Source organism: Leptopilina boulardi, unplaced genomic scaffold (genome assembly GCF_019393585.1).
Source record: "Leptopilina boulardi isolate dan_hultmark-lab unplaced genomic scaffold, ZJU_Lbou_2.1 LbouV2_58, whole genome shotgun sequence".
NCBI lineage: Eukaryota > Metazoa > Arthropoda > Insecta > Hymenoptera > Figitidae > Leptopilina > Leptopilina boulardi.
The window spans coordinates 1-20,527 of NW_026138003.1; the positions used below are offsets into that span (position 1 = coordinate 1).

At 24.6% G+C, this 20,527-nt stretch overlaps 2 long non-coding RNA genes across 2 annotated transcripts; one reads left to right on the forward strand and one right to left on the reverse strand.

Annotated features, from left to right (window-relative positions):
* Positions 1–11,529: 11,529 nt before the first annotated feature.
* On the reverse strand, positions 11,530–18,802 carry LOC127290286 (uncharacterized). Its single transcript, XR_007844282.1, has 4 exons — positions 18,641–18,802; positions 17,133–17,202; positions 15,183–15,401; positions 11,530–12,638 (listed from the first exon to the last, which is right to left on the reverse strand). It is a non-coding gene; the product is annotated as an uncharacterized LOC127290286 (long non-coding RNA).
* Positions 18,803–18,972: 170 nt separating this feature from the next.
* Positions 18,973–20,340, forward strand: LOC127290285 (uncharacterized). The gene is made up of 2 exons (XR_007844281.1): positions 18,973–19,139; positions 19,913–20,340. It is a non-coding gene; the product is annotated as an uncharacterized LOC127290285 (long non-coding RNA).
* The last annotated feature ends 187 nt before the right edge of the window (positions 20,341–20,527 follow it).

The window sequence follows — 20,527 nt, forward strand, 5'->3', positions numbered from 1 at the left end:
AACGCATCCAAAAGCATAAAAAACTTACCAAAAAGTTGTAAATTCAGATGTTAATTACATGAACATTTTGCTTCCTCTTTACGATTTGCAAAAAAATTTGCTTCCTCGTGGAGAAAGCAAAATTTTATTGACAAAATGTGAATTTTTGATTATTTTACTTTTATTAATTCTTTAAATTTAAATTAAAACTCTACTTTATATGAGAGATTCTTTTTCAATCGCTTCAGCCCAAAAAGTCAATGTTCTGGGATTGGCTTTATACTTTGGTAAATTGTTGTCCTATATGATAGTAATAAATCCCTAAAATATAAACTCATTAAAAAAATATTTGTAGAAAGTAGAGGGGGTTGAAGTTTTGACGTTAAGGGTAACATTGTCATTTTCAAATCCGTATAACTTTGACAAAATTTAATGGATTTTAATTTATCCAGAATGAATTTTAATGCATTTTTCACGTACTTTTCAAAAATGTTTACGAAATTTAAAAAAAAAAATTTTTAACCCCTTTTTTTTCCCATGAGCTATGTAAATATGAAAATGGGACAATAATAATTTTGTGAGAAACAGAATATTAAAGTAGGCGGTGCCGATAAGGGGTATATCTAGAGATCATCTTCGAGGATTTAGGTAGGAACCGCCTAATTTAATATTATGTTTCTCACAAAATTATTATTGTCCCATTTTCATATTTACATAGCTCATGGGAAAAAACCTCAGCTTTCCAATGAAAATAAAAAAAAAGAAAAAAAAATTCCGGAAGGGGTAAAAATCGATTTTTGAAAAGTACGTAAAAAATGCATTAAAATTCATTATAGATAAATTAAAATCCATTAACTTTTGTTATAGTTATACGGATTTGAAAATGACAATGTTACCCTTAACGTCAAAACTTCAACGCCCTCTACTTTCTACAAATATTTTTTTAATGAGTTTATATTTTAGGGATTTATTACTATCATATAGGACAACAATTTACCAAAGTATGAAGCCAATCCCAGAACATTGACTTTTTGGGCTGGGGCGATTGAAAAAGTATCTCTCATATATCGATCGATTTATCTTGACGTAAGGAATACGATGTTATTATATATAACCTTAAATTTTTCTATTTAAAGATTTTTCGATTAAAAAAAATTTTTTGGAAAAAAGACCATAAAATTTTGTTTTGGAGTATTTTTCAAAATCCTTTGGTCTACTAATTTTTATCTAAATCCATTAAAACCTGTTAAAGTTATCTTCTAAACAAAAAAGGGATCCACACACACAAACATACATCCGGACAATTGATCAGGATCTCATATAACATGTTTCTATAAAGAAAAAAATTTGTTTCCGCCACTTTGAAAAGTTTTATAAACTAAAGGACTACAAAGCTTCCTCTACGAGGAAGCAAAAAATTATTAACGCCAGTTCCACCGGTTCCACCGACCCCAGCGTCTCCACCCGCCATTCTCTAAATCTGAATCAGTCATATTTCACTGATTAGCAGTAGAAATCTACTAATTGCCATAGCGAGAATTGAGCAACTGATAATTAGTAGAAATTTACTGATTCAATTAGTAAAATATCAATTACTGATTGAATCAGTACACGGAGAAAAATTTATTAGTACCGATTACAATAGTCTATATTACTGCTCGGATAAGTGAACACTTTTTGTAATGAATACAAAAACTGTGTTATGCTTTAAAAAGTTGAGTAGAAGCTATTACTGTAGCTGTTGTAACGAATACAAGCACTGCAGTACTCGTATTGAAATATATTTTTTGGAATCATTACATTTTTAAATGTATTGATTGAGAAGGAATACTATAAGCGTTCACGTATAGAAATGTTATGATTACAATAGTCTGCAGTAAGACCGAGCTATGCCATAGTGGCTGAAAATAAAAATTTTGTTAAAAATGATTCTTATTTACTTTGTTACGTTTAGTGTAGTGGTGCGTAAGAGCTCGTGCAATACTCGTGTACGCTCGTAAGAGCTCTCAAAGCCGATGGTAACCGACGTATTACGAAGAAACCCGAATCTTTAAATCGTAATAATAAATATATTATTTAATAAAATAAATCGATGAAATTAAATAAATAAAATATAATAAAATCAATTAAAGAAAATTTTAATTAACTCGGTTTTTGACCAGTTTACATCCTGTTATTAAAATTAAGTTATTTTTTATAATCCTGAATTATAAATATACATAGTGGTTATTTTTCAGTTAGTGGACACGAGGTATGTCAGCACATAAATTGAAAACTATTCATCTAATTTTAATATATAAATTAAATTAATTACATGATAATTATTTACATTGAATTTTCTAATTTGAAACATTATGGCCCTGCATTATGGAAAAGCACAACATAAAAATAGGTATTTAAAATTAACGCGCGCCATTTCAACTAATAAAATAATTTTCACCTTAAGGGCAAGATTTTTTTTCTCCAGCAGTCGGTTCGTTTAGCGTAGTTGGTTAGGTAATTCGTTTGCGTTCGTCAAACCCGCATTCGATCCCCCGTTCCCCCAAATTTGTTTACAACAAAATTTCTACGCAATATTAGATTTCTGAAAAGTGGTGCGATTAAGAATATAATTAAGGTCGAAGTTGGGTGTCTCTAAAAAGTAAAATAATGAGTCGTAGACATTAATTAGAAAAAAATTGTATAGTTAAAAATTTCTTTTTTTAGTTTACTGTAGTCCTTTGTAGGCACTATTATATCGCAACATTAGCCTTTACAAAGGACTACATGAATCCGAGACTTCCTTCTTATGTAGACTACAGTAATCACTCGCGTAGACTTTGTGTTCACTTATATTTACTTTATATTTATTTCCAATAAATTCGTAATAAGTACAGTTAATTTGAGGAATGATAAATAACAAAGTTCTTGTAAGCGTTACAAAAAATGGCCACATATCCGAGCAGTAATGTTCTACTATTGTAATCAGTGCCAATAAATTTTTCCCCGTGTAATATAAATATATGGCGGCGGCCGCAAAATCTACTGATTTAATAGTTAATTTTAAAGGTTATGTTATAAACAAATTACTGTTTTACATAAGTTATTTTTTATTGATTGTATATTCACTAATTATAATAGTAAATTTCAAAAAATAACTGAAACTTCAGTTGAAATGAAAAGTACTGATTGAATTAGTAAAATTTCTACTGATTCAGATTTAGAGAGTAGACCCTTGTTATAATTAACTGTTGATTTAAGTTTTGGCTAAATTTCATTACAGATAATAAAATTCACTGAAGAAGGCACACATTTGTTGCCGAAACGTTTGAAATCAAGATTAATCATCGTTCTTTATTTCATGGACCCTAAAGCCAAAACTTAAATCAACAATTAATTACCGTATAAATTTCCATAAATTACCAAAATAAAATTTTTAATTGTCGTTCGCGCTATATATATTTTTGTAAATTACCACGAAATTTTTCATAAATTACCGAAATTAAAATCTTTAATTGCGATTTATGCTTTACATATTTTTATGAATTATAGCCAAAATTTCTATAAATTACCATATAAATTTCCATAAATTACTGAAATTATTGATAGGATATTTATTACATATTTTAATTTTTAAGTTTAAAAATGTATTAATAATTTAATACATAATAATTTATAATAATAATCCTGAAATAAATAACAATTTACAATATTCGCAATGTAGAAATTAAAATTTCGTACATTTAAAATAATGTTTGCCATTCGTGGTAATTAATTTCTAAAATAGAATTTTAGAAATTAATCATTTCAGGGTGTGTCGCTACGTTCAAAATAAAATTCACTTGCCGATCGCGGATTCACCTCGACGGAGCGATGGCAGCATCGCCTCTTCTGGACCAGTCCCCCCCCCCCCAGTGGCACCTCTTCAATGCGGGGAGACCGGGGAACTATGCAGGGGCCATGCTTTCTCTGCATCCTCCTTCCTGTCCTTCAGTCTGAAGAAAGAAACATTTAACAATTAGAAACAAAATTAAAAATTACAATTTTTCTTACAACCATGTTTTTTAAATTATTATAATTATAAAAAAAAAACTTACCGTGGACACACTTTGCCCATGCCCGATCTCCATCCCGGAGCGGCACTCGAACGGTGGTTTCCAAATTGGCAAAAAAAAATCTCTCACACGCGGTTTTAACAATTTCGTACACTCCCGGACCACGTGTTAATTTGAAAAAACTTTCATTTAATACGATCGCGGTTTTAAATATTGCGAACACTCCCGAAATTAAAAAATTATTTTATTTTAAACAAAAGATGAAGAAAGAAAATTACTTCCTAAATAACTCGATCGCGGGATTAAAGAAATTGCGAACACTCCCGGAAGCTATCACTGACTCAAAAGAATTAAAAATTTTAATAATAACTTCGTGCAGATTATCCTACCCATATGGATCTTAAACCCCGTAAAAAGCCTGGAATTAAAAAGAATAAAAAATATCTTATATTCTATAAAAATTGTAAAATTTTAATTCTATTTAATTCGGAAAATTTCCTCTTTTTTTCATTGTAAATTTTTAATTCCAATTATTTCTATTTCGAAATGGTGAAGTTGAAAAGTTTCTATTCCAAAAGTGGAATTAGTTTATTATTTTTTTTATTTCCTTCAATGCCTTATGGTAAAAATGCTTTTTTGTATTATCGACATATGATAATGTGATATAATCAAAGTCAATTTAATCAATTATTAAAGTAAAATTAATAAAAAATTGTTAGAAATTAATTATAGAATTATTTAACATTAAATAAAACTTAATAGTAGAACTTCTGTTTTAGCAATGAGAAAAAAAAATATCATTACTATATTATAAAAAGATATCGCCGCCGCCGCTGATTCAAGAATGAACGCTAGGCGAGAACTTCGACGCTACGCGGGAGCTCACAGTACTCGCCTACCGTTCAACTCACCAAGTATTCAGACTCGCGTACCGTTCAGAATTTGTCTCAAATGAACACTAGGCGAGAATTTCAACACTACGCGGGAACTCGCTGTACTCGCCTACCGTTCAACTCACGAAGTATTCTCGCGTACCGTTCAGAATTTGTCTCAAATGAACACTAGGCGAGAACTTCGACGCTACGCGGGAGCTCACAGTACTCGCCTACCGTTCAACTCACGAAGTATTCAGACTCGCGTACCGTTCAGAATTTGTCTCAAATGAACACCAAGCGAGAATTTCGACACTACGCAGGAACTCGCTGTACTCGCCTACCATTCAGCACACAAAGCATACATATTCGCGTAACGTATGCCTCAAATAATAACAGCCTCAAATTTACGTCAAAGGTGATAGGCATGGAGGCGAACATAACCTCAAAATTTTGTCAAATTCATAGAAAAAAATACTGACATAACCTCAAAATTACGGTCATCTTGGATATTAATAAATTTTTTTAAAAGAATTTGGCAAAAATTAATCTTTCAAAACTTATTCCGTTCCTAATTAACTTTTTAATTTCAAAATAGATGAAAATTTAGTTTACGGATGCAGGTTAAAATATAGTTTATGTTCATATTAAAATATAAATAAATTTTTGCTGTTCAAATGTAAAAACTTTTGATTAAAATATACAGGTCTATATAATTAAATATAATTTTAAATAATAAATATTATTATTTATAGGGGGTTGGCGCGCAGGGGGGCGAAGCCCCTCTAGTATATATATATATATATCAGCAATTTAAAACTGCTGTAAAAAATTTACAAATTAATAAGAATAATAGAGAGAAATGACTTCAAGGTTGATGTGAACATATATTTTGCACTTGAAACATTTATTAATCCCGAGTGGAGAATCCACAAGAGCAGAACAAATATATAGTTATGCAGAAGTCAATTTAAAACTCCTTAAGAGAATAATAATAATTTGTATTGAAAATTATTCATTATTATAATAAGTACCTACTAATTTACGTTAATTTAATAGTACTTTGTTAATTTACTTTTTACAAGAAATTGAAAATCAATTTTTTACCCTTATGTAAAAGACTTCATCTAAAAAATGTTTTCTTACTTTATTTTCCTTTTCTATAAACATATGAAACGAAAATTTCTCTATATGTATATTATTATTATTTTATTATTGTTTTCATTATTATTATTTTAAATAACGCTTTTTGTTTAATAGAAGTAGAAATAATAATTTATAAAAATATAAAGCTGTCCTCATAGTAGAAACAGTAGTTGAAAAATGCCTCTTTCTACAACTGCACCAGAAACAGTATTCTGTAGTGAGACAAATATATACAGTTAATAAAACACTAAAGAATAATTTTGAAAAATCTCGCACGCGCATGAGGGATCGAACCTAGGACCCTTGGGACGCGAGCCGTGTACTCAGGCCACACAGCCACGTTGTCTTACAGATCTTTTACATTCAATTACAAATTATATAATAAAAACAATAATAATTAATATATAATAATATAAAAATCATATAATAAAATTTTTCAAATAATTAATAATAAATTAATTAAACAATTAAAAAATAAGTTAATAAATTAAGCAAATATAAATTTCACGAAATTATACAATAATACAAAAAATACAGTAAATAGAATCTTTAAAATTGTGAACTAAAGATACAAATGGAATTTAAAGAAATATATCTTATATGCTCGTTATTGCATTACGATTATATGCAAGTAACAGTTGAATATTTGTCATGGGTAACTAAATGGAAATTATGAAGGGAAAGAAAATCGAGTACTTGTTGGGTTAAAGTAGAGAGAGCCAAGTTGGGCGTTTGCGAGGCGCCGCGACGACGGCGTCTCATCGATCTGACCAGCCGAATACCGCAGCCACTTACGATATAAACCGACTATGGTTCAACTGTGGAGAATCCACACATATCCGCAGAGTTTCACTAACCACTGCATCGAGATGATCCTTCATAAAAACACCTGTCAATGTCTTGTCAATTTATCAAGCAATATATCGTTTAGCAAAAAATATACCACAAATATTCTCACGTAATTCACCTCAAGAAAAAATTGAAATATAAAACCGCTCAATTCTGTTTTCTAATAATTTATAGGTATATTTCCTATGAAATTACAAAAAAACTAAATTAACAATTATTTGTATTATTATAATATCTATAATTTAAATTAAGATTCTTATTTATGAATTAATTACTTTAAATTAATTGAAATCGGAAAATTATCTCAAATATATTTTTAACAAATTACAATACAATTTTATTTTCAACATAATTAATAAAATAAATATAATAATATAATATATAATATAATTAATTAATTATTAATGTATTATATATATTAATATTTATAAATTATTAATTATATTATATTTATTAATTATTAATATTATATATTATTATATATTTATTATATATATAATATTTAATATTAATTAATTAAATTAATTTAAATTAAATTTTCATGTAATTATTAATTTTTTTAAATTCAATTATTAAAAAAATTTAATTCTGTATTAAAATTTTAAATCATTGAAAAAGTTTAATTCTTTTAAAATTAATGGTCTTTAGATAAAATTATTTTTTATAAAAACATTTTAAATGAAATTATTTTCACATTTAATTATTTTGAAATTTATTATTTCTCTACTTTTTTTGAATTTTCTTACATAGGAAAGATTTATTTTAAAAAACAGTTTCTTAACAGTTTTTAGTTTTAAATAAAATTTTTAACCAATTTTGCTCTACGCAATATCGATCAGTACTGAAATTTTTATTTATTTTTTTTTTAAATCGAGCAATAAAAATAATTGAATTTAAAAACAATATTGAATTTTAATTTTAATATAGAATACGTATTTATATTTTTAATATCCTCTGCGTTCTAACACTCTTTTTAAAAACATAGATCTTTTTTCCATTACTTATATCGGTATTACTAAGCATCTTTAACCATAATTCTGTGATTTTTTCGAACTCACAATCCTCTGTTGAAAACATCTTTCTTTCTTCTTTATAATATAAACACTCAATCAACAAATGAAACAGATTCTCAGTAACATCCCTACCTCACTTATCACACCGTAGATCACTTTCAAATATAATTATTTTACCCTTAATTATAATTCTACTCTTATATCTATTTATCAGTCTTAGTTGAGCTATAATTTTCTTATATTTAATAGGTATTTTCAACTGAAGGTATTTTTGAGTACCCCCAAACAGCGGCAAATGCGGTAAAATTTGTAAAGATTGAGACTCATTCAATATTCTCAAATCATCTTCAAACAAGACAGTCTCGAAAGCCTTTATCCATTTATTTTTATTTTCACGGATAAGGGGAGCAGAGATCACAATCCAACTCACTACCTCTCCAATTGTCTCAAAAAATTTCTTAACTTGTAAACACCAATTATATTTACTTCAGAATATATCTTTGTTTTCTAACATTTATGTTAAAAATAAAATTTGTTTATCATTCATTCACTACGAAATAAAAAGTATGGTCTATCTTTTTAATAAAAATAAAAAAATTTAAATTTCTTTTCTAAAAATTGGAAAAATTAAAAAAATCAAGTCCGCAAAAGTGAGTTAACATTTAGATTTAAATTTAAATAACTGCAAACTTAATTCAGACAACAAAATAATAATATAAAAATTTATAAAGAATAATAGTTTGAAAATTTATCATTTTAGAATACTTCCTCCTCGCTTAAAAAAATGTATTTAAAAAAACCAAATATATTTTTTGAATTTAAAAAAAACGCATAATAATTTATAGTTAATCACAGATTTGTTTATATAAATCAATCAAAAATTCGTTAAAAAAAATTATATTAAAGTGAACTAAAACTATTATTTTTAAATTTCATAAATATTTATTAAACAACTTTTATTTCAAATAACCAAAAAAATTAATTTTATAGAAAAAAAAAATTGTTAATTTAAAACATAATCTTTCTCTGAGCTCAAGAGGAAGCAATATCACGCATATATAAACACACAACAAAATTATATGACATCATTCGAACTGAATTCGTCTCACCATGAACGTCTTTATCTACTGACGTGAGGTAAGAATTCCTCATATATCTAAGCATTACAAATCTATTCGCAATTTTTTTTTCAGCAAAATAAAATAAGGAAAATAATTTAAAGCATAAATTATTAGTTTCTCCAATAATTTTCCAATTTCAATATTTAAAATATCATCAAACAAAAAAAAAAGAAAGAAAAAGAAACAGAATTGAAGAATACATTACCCATGCGCAGTAGAGAAACGCAGCGATATACCAACACTCTTTCTCGTTCTCCTGTTACGATGCTATACTTGATAGAAACTTTGGCACTCTTTTCTAATACCCGCCAAAAAAAAAAAATGAAAAAAATTATTATCCAAGTATATCCTCCTAGATCTTTCTACCATTCCTGATGTCACTTTAATTATATGTGTCAGTTTTGCGAGAAGTTTTGCAACCTATGCATAATGTAATGTCTATACCGATTCCCTCTGAGAAATATATATATATACCAAAGTATTTTCATATATAATATTAGTTGAATATAGTGGCTTACTTGTCATGTTGGCTGCGATCCGGATAGTTTTTATTAAATAGCCGCCGAATTCATCGGCACAAGAGCGGCCCGATACATTTAATTGCACTCAACCAACGTCAATGGGAACAATTTTCGCTGTACTTGGCAATCTTGTAACAACATTGGGTTGAGCATCACTGAGATAAAATACTTTCTCATATTTCTCATCGCCGGATAGAAAGCGAACTGAAATTCTCAACAGGTTATTAGACTTTTGAAGTTACTACACGAGGCTTCATAAGTTTGCAATATGTCAGTCATCTAAATGAGGAGCAACTTTTCAAAATCTGATAAATCCATATTTTCTTATTTCGAGAAATTGATACAAATGACTTTTCTCACATAACCACTACAGTTAGTTTTAAAATATAAAATTTGTAATAAAGGTAAAAGGTACAATGACCGACACCCTGACAGTGCACAACACCTCTACTATTAAAAACGATAATAATTATAGAAATAAAATTATTTAATTAAATATCACCGGTATTTTGATTAATATACAATATTTAGAAACTGATACAGTTGACACAAAATTTTATATGTTTATATTTTCCCCAATATTTTACTTTCTAGAAAGCTAACCTCAAAAAATTTGCTTTATTGATTACAAATTTTATAAATATGAAGAAATTGTCAAATAATTATATTTTAAAAGCAATTTTTTTTTTTTGCATTAAATCTGAATAATAAAATTTGTGATAATATTAATAAATATGTTACTTAAATAGTAGTTTAAATATATTTTTTTATTTTATTAAAGGGTATCGTTCACTGTTTGCATAGCATACATTTTAAAATTAATATTATAAACTCTTCTCAAACTGTTTTTTAATTTTAAACTTATTTACTATAAATTTTAACACAAATCTTTTATTTGAAATTTATTTTATAACTAAATATTCAATAAAGTTGAAAGTATATGTCCAGAGTGTCGGTCACTGTACACATTACCCTAGTTAATTTCTAAAAAAAATGTTTTTATATTCAAAACGTTTTGTTTTTAATTTAACATTATTATAATTTAGTGATTTACAGATTTTGATAATTTTTTCTAATAAAAAAACATAAAAATTATAAGTCATCTTGGTTATTTCCAAAAGTTTTAACATTGAAAATTCGTTGTTAATAAATTTTTTTTTTTCTTAAATTTAACAGAGTGACAGAAAGATTTGTGAGGTCCTTAAAATATTAAATTTATGTTTACCTGAAATTTTTTTAAAAAATAAATTTATAAGCTTTTGAAAATTTACTCCTCAAATATAAAATTACACTAAAAAATTTATTGAAAAAAAAAAATATGTTAATATTCCGTCCAAAATAAATTTTGTAATTAAGATTTTTAACAAAATTCAAATAAAAATATACGGGCAAATAGTTACATTTCTACAATAATATGAATAATAAGAATAATATTTTGGCAAAAAATTTATTTTTAATAAATTGCATGTTTGAGGAAAATTTAAAATGTCGGCAATAAAGATTTTAGTCAATTTCGCAAATATATGCATATATTTTTAAGAAATAAATTTTTTGATAAAATATTAATTTATTCTGACACGTGACAACGAATCTTTATATAGTTAAATATAATTTTTTTTAGGAAATAATAATTAAAAATAATTAATAATATAATTAATATTAGAAATAATATTAATCTAAATATTAGAAAAAATAATTAGACACAAAACATTTTTTGAATAGTCTATATTATTTTTGAGTTCTTCATAAAATTTTAGCTCTATTTATCAAGTATTTTGCGAGGAAAACCAACGAACAATATTTATATTATGTGAAATCGCAAAATCGAATTTTATTATAAATTTTTATTTTAAAATAATGAGAATTGATATATTTTTATTTCGTCAATTTTTAATGACTGCAAGTATTTTAAATTAATCAATTATTAAAAATTTCATTTTTGTTGTAATTGAAAAAAAAGAGATTATTTCTGTGTTCATTTAATGGTTATTTTATCATATGTAACAATAATATATAAAATATAATATTGCAAATTTTCATTTTTTCACAATTTAAATTTATGCAAATTTTTATTATAAAATATTTAATTATAAATTTTACTTAATTGGAACTCCCTTTGTATGGACTTAAAAGTCCCAAACAAATGTATACGTTCTTATTTGTTAATAAATGGAACTTTATTATTATTACCGGTGTAGACGTTTTTAACTTGTAAATTTCCCCTCGACTGACCCAAATTTTAAATCTTGACTGTGACAAAAGCTTTTAGTTTTTCATTAAAAATTTTTTTTCATTAATTTTTTCAATTTCTGTAAATTTGAATTTTATCACATTTTTCAATAAATCATGAAATTTTTATTTAATCACTTTTATAATAATAACTAAATCTCAAGTCCTCTTTTATCTCTATTTCAAGTGCGCTTCAACAAGCTTTCCAATTATTTCAATCAATATTCCAATTGTTCAACAAACATCCCAATAATTTCAACTATTTTAACAAAGACTTCAGTTTGGATCAAATATTCACGACATATATCAACTGATTGGAACTATTATACATATATATTGATTCAAATTTTGTATAAAAATAATGTTTTCTTGTTTTAAAAATTTGTATAAATATAGATATTGTTTTATATACAAATGTTTGCAAAGTTGCTTGTAATTTTTCATTTTGTTTAAAAAAAAAATACAATATAAAAATCTGCTTGTCAAACAAAATAAAATAAGAAATAAACAAATAAAATAATAATTTAAAATTTCTAATACTTATAAAAATTTTAGAATTTAAAAAAGCATTTTTGCGAAAATCTGCACACCGTGTAGATTTTATTATGAGTGTATAAATACACAAATATACATATTACATGTATATATAATATATATATAGAACAGTTGGTATGAAAGTTGTCGATCAAGTCGACGCGGTCAGTCTTTGCAGAATGCGAACACGCAAACATAATGTGCAGATAAGTAAAAGCAGTGGATTGTGCAAATTATTGCGAATCACCTCCTCGCCTCGTATGCTTTCTCAATTCCAGGTTCGCCAATTCGAAGGCCTGGCGATATTCTCTAACCCTTTCTCGACCTCGATTGCAATTCTCTGCAAAAAAAAAAAAAAATAAATAAAAAGGTGCGACGGTTTCGCACACTTTTTTTTACCTATTCTCAGAGTTCAAGGTAATCAGTAAAAATTTCTCAAATAAATTCTTTTCGTCTTATTAAACATGATTAAAGAAATTTGCAAAATTTATATTTTTATATGGATATATGAAATTTAATAAAATTATTAAATCGACCTTGAACGCAAACATTTATATATTATATGCAAAAATAAATATATTTTTTTGCCGAAATATATATATCTTATCAGTGAATTTTTTTTACTTGAACTTCAGCTTCGTTACAAATATCTTATTATCAAAAAATTAAAACGCCGTGAAATAATGAGATTTTTGTACTTGAAAAAAATAATTCTAAATTTTTGTGGTATTTTCTTTTGTTTTTTTTTTTTTTTTTTTTTGATTTTGTTAATGAACATGAAATAATAGGACATTGATAATTATAACAAAATTTAAATATTTATATTTCCGAATCTATATTAAAAAATTTTAAACGAAAATAATGTAATTTGCAATAATGCAAAATTACGTTTCACATTTTCATTCAATTATAAAAAAAATATGAGATCATAAATTAGTATTACGTCATTGGCCCTACTAAAATTGCACGTAATTTAATTAGCAAAGCAAATAGTTAAAAAAAAATTTGAACAATAATAGTACACTAATTGTAATACTGAAAAAAAAATTTATTTCATTCAAATAATCGATTACTTAACTATTATCAAATTAGTATTAAATAATTATTTGAGCCAATTAAATTTTTTGTTTTAAATACAAAAATTATTTTATTCAAGTAAATATTTATATTTGATAATAGTAGAGTAACCGATTATTTGTATGAAATAATTTTTTTTCAGTAAAGAAAAATATCATTTAATTTAATTTTTTTACAATACAAATTTTTGAATACAATTATAATTTTAAAATACCAAAAATGAATAATTTTTCTCTACCATACATTGTCACCTTTAAAAAATAAAAGTATACTTATAATTTAAAAATTTAAATTCAATTGCGAAAAAATTACATTTCTATAATTTTTAAATTATAAACAATGCAACTTAACAGTGGGCCAAAATAACATAAAAATAGGTGCAGAATATTAATTACATTTTCTCTGGTATAGTGTATATTGAATATTGTATTTCAAAAAAATATTCTGAAATTCGAAGCGCGAAAATATTGCGCGCGTATATGTATATAGTTTGTAAAGTTTGCAGAAATGATTTGAGAATGTATATTGTATACATATATATGTGTATACTTAGGCGGTATATGTATATGGTATAAACGCGGCGCGTGTATATAATAGTTGGTGTACGATGCACTATATATAGTGCAAATAGTGCATTTTCTGTTGAACAAGGATAGACTGACTGCAACTGAGCAAATGGCAGTGACTTTGCAATGTCGCACGACGCGCATACTAAGTTTGCACATCAGGAAAACACGATCCGCAAACAAGTAGGTACTCGATCGGATTTTGCAGTTGCGGAATCTATATACTTATATATATATATATATATAGCTATATACATAACATTCTATATATACGTACACATATATACGAAAGTGCAAACTATTTGCAGAAATATTTTATACAAAATAAATTCTAAAATAAAACATACATTAAAATTACTATATAAAGCCTCTGGTATGGAAAATATTTTATTCTTTTTTTTTTGCAGTTAATTTAAAAAAAAAAAAATTTTATTTCTTTTACAATTTTAATTTTGCGCAAATATTTTTCAAATACCTGCAGTGATTTTAATGAATTCTGTTGCACAAGAAACGGTGCTGGGATCAAATTGTATTTTGAATTTTTATTCTCTTTTTTTTCCAATTTATTTATTTATTTTATTTTTATTATATTTTTGTTTATTATTATTAAGATAATGTGATTGTTGTAATTTCACATATAAATAATTTTCCGTTGGTTTTCTCGCAAAATACTTGATAGATTGAGCTAAAATTTTGTAAAAAAAAAAAAAAAAAAACTCAAAAATATAATATAAGAAATCCATATTATGTGCCAGATTATTAATATATTTTGTCAAAGAAAAATTATTTTTGAGAAATATTTAAAGAAAATTCAATCGATTGATTTCATTTATAAAACTTGGAAAAATAAATAAATAAAAATTTTTTTTTTGACAAACAAATTTTTTATCTGAAACAAATATAAAATGTTATTTATTTCTAAAATAAAAATATATTTTTTTAAATTTTATTTCAACACTAATATTATATTTGGTCGAAATGAGAAAAAAAAATATAAAATAATATTTTTGATTTTGTTAAGCAATACCTACAAAAATAATAATAAAATTTTTAAAAAAATTATTATTGAAAACAATGTAGTAAATATTTGATATCAGAAAATTTTAAAAATCGCACGTTAAGTAATATACCTTGTTATACATATTTTATGTAATATTTTATGAATAATAGATTTATGTTGTATAACATGAATGAAAAATAAGGATGTTATGTAAAATTTGTAAGGAAATACATATACGTACCTTATAAAGGACTGGAGAGAATAGCGGATTTTCTTCATAGGAATTGGATTCCCTTTATCAACTTCTAGAGAGGTCTGATCTCCTGATGACCTCGACCAGGTAACTTCGTCAAGTGTGACAGAACACGTTTTGAAACCTTCCAAGAATAGGAAGAGAAATCTTAACGATCTGTTCAATGAAGATGGAATTTCACATTGTCGTATGTTGCACGAGTTTAATCTATAAATATATAAAAATATATTTAAATATTTATATATATGCAAACACAAAAAAATTCTACTCTTTATCTTTTTATAAATTAAAAAATTTTATTTCATTTTTTATTTGTTTTAAAACTGAAATTCTCTATTAATTGTGTTAGTCAGTGATAGATTATATTTTTGTATACAAATTTTTGCAGATTTTATTTTTTATAAATGGAAAAAAATTAAATTATATAAACATTTACTTAAATATAAATAATTATATAATAATAAATTTTGAACTTGAAGCAATTTTCATTTGAATTAAAATAAAATATTTATTTGAACTAATAATATTTTTGGATTTTTAAATCATATACCGTATCAACGAAAAATCTGTTTAGGTACCTAATATGATATTTCATTTATTCGTAAAATTTAAAATATTTATTTCATAATAGTCAAAATTATTTGAATGAAATAAATTTTTTTCATCGATATTTTTATTTTTATACTTAAATATAAAATACAATAAATATTCTAAACAAAAAAAGTAATAATTGAATATAAAAAAAAAATAGTAAATTTTCTAATAAAAAAAAAATATTACTGAAGAGTTTTTTTCTTAATTTTTCGATATTATAATACTGAAAAATATTATTAGAAAGATCAAAAAAAAAATTTCAACAATTTAATTCATAAAAAATGAAAAATTAAGAAAACAATTAAAATCAAAACAAATGGTAATATTTTGTATAATTTAAAAAAAACAACGTATTTCTTACAATTAGTTTTCATATGTAATTATTTTTAGCTTCACAGATCACAACCGTTGCTACTTAGAGTATTATTAATACTAATATTTATTTAAATATTATATTATAAATTTTTTAAAATATAAATACAACTGAAAAAACAATATTTACTTATTATTGAATTATATCTTTATTCTCATCACAATTTTTTAAAAGAAAAAATTTTTAATTAAACAATTTTTTTTAATGAAAATTGAAAGAAAAATAATTGTTATAACAAAGTCATAAGTTATAATTAAAAATAAAAGTTTTACATTTTTGCTCAGTTATATTAATGATACGATTTTTTTGGAAAAAAATCGGAGTTAAAAAAATAATATAAGTATAATATATAAATAACATAATAAAATGTACTATTATTTATTAAATTTATTTAACTTATTTTCGTAAAAGATTCCTCTAACCGAATGCGCAAAAAATTACCCATCCAAAAAACTGTTAATTCATTGAAAAAATGTATTTAAAAATTAAAAATTTGAATTTGATTGAAATCCATTCAACGCTATGTCATAATATATATAAATTACAACTCATTCTTTATTACTTGTTTCCCTAAAACTGTGGAAATTTCAAGTTTTTCCCTGAAAAATTTTATATATTGAAACAGGAGAACAGCAACGTGTCGAAGCAAAACGTTACATCAACGCGACTATTTTGCCAGATATTCCAGAATTTTCAAAGGAAGTCGCGAAACATCTTGCACACAATATTATATTGACAATAAACACGAGTCACTGAATTGTTTTGCATAAATAATTTTTTATTTCGCAAAATTATAATACTTCTCAAATTGCTCATAATATAAGAAACCATATAGATATATATTTATAAGAAACAAATAATTTCAAATAAAGATTATAAAAACGATTAAGAAAAAATGATCGGATATTTTGCAAAAAAAAAAAAGAAAATCAAAGAAAAATTATTAATTGTAGACATTTTTTAAGACTTACCAATTTGTAAATATATTAGTATTGAAGATTGTAAGACGTAAAAATTTAGATAAAATTCTTGCGAAAAAATCTGAAACATAAGAAAATAATTTAAAATTTTCATAAATAATTGTTTATATATTTTTCTAAACAATTATGAATATCACTTATTTTATCTTAAAGTATTTCAAGTATTTTAAAATTCAAATAATAATAAAAATAATATAATAAATATAAAATTTTAAATAAACAAAAAAATATAGTATAATTATGAGAATGGATATAAAAAAATGATTATTATTATTACTTGATTATATTGTACATTGGAAAAATAAGGAAATGACCGTGAAATGATTGAGTAAAAAGTTGATTGACATTCGAGTGACAATAGATTTTATGAATTAACAGGCAAACACAATACGACTAGAGCTAACCATTCTACTTCGCGGCAAGCTCAACAATTGACTTGTAAAGTACCAGGTTAACATCATTAACAATATTATTTACCAATATAACATTAAAATTATATTTTTTTTTTTTTTTTTTTTTTTTTTTATTTGCATATAATATAGCCCACGGTCAGCGACCATTAAAGGGCACTACAATCAAAAGTATACAGAGTAATTATTATTAATATAACCAAAAAAGAAAGAAAAAAAAAATTTATAACGATCTGTGTAATAAAAAATGAATTAACAGAAAAGAAATTTAAGCCAGATGTAGTGATTAGTGCTCGGACAATATATGATTAATCATAAACTTCTTAAAAGAAACTAAAGATACATTAAACAAATCCATATCTATATCATAATGGAGGCACATTACATTCAACGCGTTACACATATTGTAGATAGGCGCAGTAAAACCAATTGCACTTTGTGGAAAATATTATTTTCAAATTTACTTTTCTTCTATATAGTCTCTGTTTTATTTCTATTCATTAATTATATAATAATTATAATTATATAATATTGAGATTCATTTCTATTTTTACATTTCTCATTACAAGAGTACTTTTTATGTAAAATTATATTCTTTTAATTTGCTATTATCTTTCTTGTATTTAAAATTATTTTTTCAAAAGTTCTTTTATTTTATTTATTTGAAAATTCATGAACTGCAAAAAAAATTATTTTGTTCAAATAATCGATTACTTGGATATTATTAAATAAATATTTATTAAGACCAAATAGTTTTTATTTGAATCAATTGGAATTAATTTAACTGGTATTCGAATCAATAATTTTTTGTATTCAAAATAAACAACTTTTAATTGACTCAAATAATATAATTATTTGACAATAGTCGAGTGCATAACTGATTATTTTTATGAAATAAATTTTTTCAGTGCGTATGTTTAATATTTAAAGTGTTATACTTACTTTATTTTATAATAACAATTATTAAGATGTGACGCGTCGGAAAGAAATAAGGAACTTTGTAAGCAAAAAAAAATTATAGGTTATGTTTGAAAATTTTTAAGTGAAAATCGTAAAAATACACAAAGAGGATCAACTCTTAATACAAACCAATGATGTTTTAATATATGATGTCTTCATTATATCTATAAAAACTTATTCTGAGATTACAGAAACAAAAAGAAACTTTTAATCAAGATAAAACTGACAAAAACTGTATATAGTAAACATACCCCTAGGGGGAATGAGGGGAAATTTACTTGGATAGTCAAGTGTACACTTTTGTTATAATAATGTAATAACTTTTAACGTGTAATACTGCGTTATTACGGGTAGTGTAATGTTATACCTCATCTGTAATAAACAGTAATATTTTGTAATAAGTGTAATAACAACGTAAAACTATTGGTAATATTCTGTAATATTAGCGTAATACGGTAGTCAAGTGTACACTAGTATAAATACGTAAATGCCCCCTCGACATAACCTAAATTCAAAAAAATTATTTGATACAATAGCATCCAAATAGATTAATAATTTGTCGTTTATTTTTTTTATTACTTGAAAAAAATTGATATCGTTTAAAAAAAACTCGAACCAACGGTAAAAGGTAATTTTTTATGTATACATAGTTCATTTTATATTTAATTAAATTCTTTAGTTTTTACATACAAATATGAACATATTTTCCATTAAAAATGTTTAAACTTTTAGAAAATCTAATTACGTTTTTGTATTATTTTGTAAAGTAATTATATTATTTGATAATAATATTATAAATTCGAATACTTTGATAATAATAGTTATTATACAAATTAAAATCAAATAACAGCGTAACGTGTGCGTCTGACACTTAATTTCCTTTTCTACTTCTGTAACGTTTCTTTTTTTTTTACACCAACGCACTAAACATTTTTCCCAAAAAACAATATTTTTATTTATTAAATTAAAACTCACTTTTTTTCACTGGTAGATTAATTTCAAAAATTAATAAAAAGTAATTAATATTTAATAAAAATTGGATTTTAATTTTTTTTGGTATAAATTTTGCCATAATGAATATTATGAAAGGATTTTCCGAATTTAGAAATTTTTATATAATAATTCATCTTCTATCATAGTTATCGAAATTTTTAAAAATTCATATTTTATTCTATTTAAATAAATAAAAATCTAGCTATATAATCGGAAAAATGTTTGCAAATTTAATATGTATAGAATAATGACTTTATATATTCGCTTGTATAATTGCAATAAAATAAAAATATATATTTAAAAAAAAGGGAATAGAATAATATTTTTTTTCATGTAATTTTTATATATTGACGTATAATATTTGCATTATTATAATTAAATTAGATGAAATGCTTTTGATTGAAACAGGTGATGGGTGGAGTCTCTCTCGTACCATTGTACCGCCTTTAACAAATACTTGAAACCAGGGTATAAGGAAAAGCTTGACTATAGTTTCGAGCGACAGCTGCCACGTGCCTGAGTTACTTTTCTGGATCATGTTCGCCTGCGATCGCAAGACTTGCGTGTGACCCGGCCTGGGGACATGGGCACGTCCTTAACGAAGGTCAATGACCTCCGTTAGACTGTAGAAATATATTACACTTGGCACTGAAGCTCAATGTGATAGTGGTACACTGCAAAAATATATATATATATATATATATATATATACATACAACACCGAGAGAGGCAAATGTATTACCGTACTGGGGAAAGCAGGCCATGTGAATTTATAGCAATTTTTAATTTAAAAAAGAGAGAATTTTTTATTTCTTTTGAATAAAATTTATTTTTAATCATTTCTTCTTGAAAAATTTCTTTTAAAAATATTTCTTTTAAAAATATATCTTTTAAAAAGAATACACTTTAAAATTTTATTTTAATTATAAAAGAATTTCTTTTAAAAAGTTTATTTTATTTAAAAGAATTTCTTTAGGTCTAAAATTTTTTATTAAGCTATAAGTCCCAAAAAAAAATAAAAGT